The sequence below is a fragment of the Setaria viridis genome, chromosome 8 (genome assembly GCF_005286985.2).
Source record: "Setaria viridis chromosome 8, Setaria_viridis_v4.0, whole genome shotgun sequence".
In the NCBI taxonomy this organism is placed as follows: domain Eukaryota; kingdom Viridiplantae; phylum Streptophyta; class Magnoliopsida; order Poales; family Poaceae; genus Setaria; species Setaria viridis.
The window spans coordinates 32064024-32068143 of NC_048270.2; the positions used below are offsets into that span (position 1 = coordinate 32064024).

At 46.6% G+C, this 4120-nt stretch overlaps 1 pseudogene; it reads right to left on the minus strand.

Annotated features, from left to right (window-relative positions):
- Positions 1-2672: 2672 nt before the first annotated feature.
- On the minus strand, positions 2673-4120 carry LOC117834511 (uncharacterized; annotated as a pseudogene).

The window sequence follows — 4120 nt, forward strand, 5'->3', positions numbered from 1 at the left end:
CATAGGAAGAGAGTTGCCATAAAATTCACAGGGAAGATTTTGCCTCACATTGAGAAGAAACTGAGGGAAGACAGTTACAATATTGACATTGAAGTCATCACTGATTCCCTTGATGGTGTGGCAGAGATTTGTGCTAAGGGTGGCAGTGTATATAGATTTGTGGTCAATTTACCTGAGAGAACCTGCACCTGTAGGGTTTGGCAAGGGTTAGGAATCCCTTGCAAACATGCTATTGCCTACATCACTTCAATCCCTGGTGCTAAACTAGAAGACTATGTGCATGATTACTATTCTGTCGACAAATTCAAAATTGCATATGAAGGTTCCATCCCTTGCATTCCTGACAAGAGTATATGGCCCAACAGCACCCATGGCTTCTTCATGCACACTCCATTACTTAGGGCAACAGCTGGAGGAAGAAGAAAGAATAGGATGAAATCAGCACTTGAAGGTGGCAGCAGCAGTCAGAAGGGAAGCTCAAGGAAACATGAGTGCCCAATATGCCATGAAAAAAGGCACCATTGGTATACTTGCAAGAATGGCAATCCTGAAGACATAGCTGCAATGGAGGCTCAAAGGTACAATAACTTAACTGAAATCAGTGTACATTCACATTGTTTTGAAACTTATATTGAGTTGTCCTATGCAGGGGTCTCCCAAAGAAGAGACTGAAAAAAGTAGCAAGCTGTAACACAGAGACAAGCATTGTGGTTGCTACTCTATCAGTGATGCAATTCCCAATAATTGAGGCTGTAGACATAGCAGCAGCTAAGAAAAGGAGTAGGAAGCCACCTTCTTCTTCTGGTGCCAAGAAAAGAAGTAGGAAGCGACCTTCTTCTTCTTCAGCTACAACTACAAGTACATCAACCAGGTGAGCTTATGAGCAATTCTCTTGTTATTTTCATGCACCATTTGTTATCATCTAACCTGTCATATTTGTCACAAGGTCTGGAACTGGTTCCAATGACCCAATACCATTGCAGACTGTTTTCCTAGCTCCTTATCATGAGACCTCAGTTGGCACAGTACAGACTGACCCAGTGGACACTCTCCTTATCAAGGCTGCTACACTAAGGAAGAAGACAACAGTTAAGAAGAAGCTGACACCAAAGAGGCTTCAAGTTGCAGCAGCCAGCCAAGCTACCCCATCCAGCCCTTCTTCTAATACAAGGAGCAAGAAGAAACTGCACCTGCAGTGAAAGGTACCCCATCCAGCCCTTCTTTGTTTATTTTGCTCTGTGATGCCATGTCCAGAACTTTGGATGTGATGAAAACTGGATATTTTGGTGGATGGAACTGATACTATTACTCAGTGATAGCATGTCATGTACTATTTGAACCTTGCCTGAAATGTGATTAAACCTGGATGTCATGTACTATCTTTTGTGTCATTAATGTTGAAGACATGATGAAATGTGATAAAACCTTAGCTGATTCATTCATTCATTCATGCATCCATCCATACATCTTGTCAATTCATACAAACACAAGCTGCTGCATAACCCTACTTCTTCATAATAGCATACAAAGCAAGGAAAATGCATACATATACCATCTTTTCTAGCCACCTAAGCTGTTGCATAACCCTATTGTCTCCCCTATTTTCCACTACTGCATTGCCTACCACTCCAGCACCATTGGAACCATGCTGGTACATGGACAGTGGATCAGGTGGTGCCACTGCTTGCAGGGAAACTGCCTGTAGGGGATCTGGCGCTGTAGGTGACTGCATGCCACTGTCCATCATTTCATCCTCCCACTGGTAGTATTGACAACCACCAAACTGTAAGCCAAAGAAACTGAAGCATTAGCACTTGGAAAACAAAAAAAAGGGCAACCAAGAATGAGCAGAGAACACAAACTGCAAAATAGGGGCACTTGTGAAATGCACGGTTTGGGTTCTTTGTTGTCGTGGAGATGAATCGGTTGGCGAGCACGTGACAGTTCGGGCAAAGGACCCGCTTGACCCTCCCCCCATAGCTGCTCGAAGCTTCAGACATGGGGTGCGCTAGGAGTGGATGAGAGTGAGAATGAAGGAGAGAGCAGAGGAGAGGACGAGATCCAACAGATATGGCTCAAGATGTATATATAGAGGAGCACAGAGGGTTTGGCGCCAACACCACTGCCTCCTTTGGCGCCAAAATAACAGACCTCTGAGTGGCACCGAGGCAAACAACTAAGTTCAATAGACCTCCTTTGCCTAAGGGCATTTGAGTCCATTCTCAGCGCAGTTAACCACCATTAGCAGAAAATAGGGACGGAATGGCATGGAGGGACAAACCAAGTTGCACTTGGGCATACAGGTGTCGACGAACTTTTTAGGGTATAGAGGTTAGATCCAACTTTCATAATGGCACACAGGTAAAACTCTCGAAAAAAAAGGAAGCGTGCCACAACCAACAACAGGATATTGCAGACAAACTTCATATAATCGTAAGTCCTTACACTAGTAAAAGGTGCACGTATATTGCCGTCCTAAACATAGCAGATAATACAAGATAATTCGGGAGTTGCGATATAAACTAGCAGATAATACACACCATTGTCCTAAACATTGTAACAATACAGATAATTCGAGAGTTGCGATATGAACACAACAGGTAACACACACAATTGTCCTAAACATAGAGCAAGCAGCAGCACCAAACACCCAGTTAGATGACATTTGCTCTTCACCATCGTTGCAAAGGCAATAACCACACTGGGAAATCGAGGTTCTCCTCTGGCACGTCAAAGTAGCAAGCTAGTAATTCGGCAGCAAAGGGCCTCATTGTACCATCTCTCATGCTGTACAGAAATGTATCATGAGGCTTCCAATCATCAGGAACAAAGTAGATAAGGTCACCTTCAACTCCATCATGCAAACTGGCAGGAAAGGACTTGCAACCACCAGCTGAGCCAACAAATATACAGTCACCACTAAAGCTGTGAATCTCAGTGAGTCCATAAGGGTTTGTGTTGACATCCAGTGCAAACACTTCAACTCTAAGAACTCGTCTGGTACCGAAATCTTCAGTGTAGTGTCTGATGATTAATAACAGCTCTCCACGCCACACAACCATATTGCAACTTATAGCACCACCTCCCTGGTAGGGATGATCATGATCCTGAGGCAACTCAGTCAGGCAAGCTCAATACGAGACACCATGAACCCACGATCATCCTCTTCTAGTTCGCAAGTGAAGAGGTGTGTCCTGTGCCACAGGAGCACATACAGCTTCCCCTGGTAGAATTGTAGAAAGCCAGATCTTTTGGGCTATCAATGTCAACTCCAGAGCAAACATGCCATAACATCATCCCAGGCTGCCAGAGAGCAACCACTCATGTACCATTGTGGTTAGAGGAAGCAGCCACAATGTACTTCGATCCTGAATCAGGTGAAGCAGATAGTACCACTTGGCAGAGTGACAGTCTGTATATATCATTGGCGCCAAAATGGACCGAACAACAGCCATTGATGATGGGAGGGTCTTTCTTAAGCAAAAAGAATTTTAATGCATACTGGATAGCTGCGGTAGGCGAATAACCTTGCGAGAGAAAATATTCACCAGGAAGCCATCACCATCTGCATCTCTATAATACTCATCGCTGCGTTTCTTGCTGGGAGTCACACCCAAAAGCCATCCATCAAAAGAGCCTACACAACGGAGATCATCAGCTGCCATCTCCTTAGGCACCGGGACACGCCGCACGGGCATCAACTCCCCCCTGTCTGATAGGCTCGAGAACTTGAACCCAGGAAGCACCAGTATGGGCAGCGGCGGTGGCAGGACGTGGCCGTGCGCGCCGGCTCGCCAGTGGCGACATACCGACCGCACCCTGGCACGGTCGGCAAGGCAGGGGAGGAAGAGGAGCACGACGCCCAGGATGTCCGGCTGGAGGCCCGCCCACAGCGACACCCCCGCGTCGAACTCCGATCTTGATCTCGTTTGCGGCATTCCGTCGAACATGACACCTGCACGAGCCACCGGCCGGCAGGGCGTCAGGCTCCTCAGCAAACATCACACGCAATAGGATACAGGAGATAGGCAACTCACCGGATCTGTCGCAGCCGGAACCCATCACCGCCACGGACCGGCGCCGCGGTGCTTCTTGATCCGACGAGCAAGAGAAATTTCGA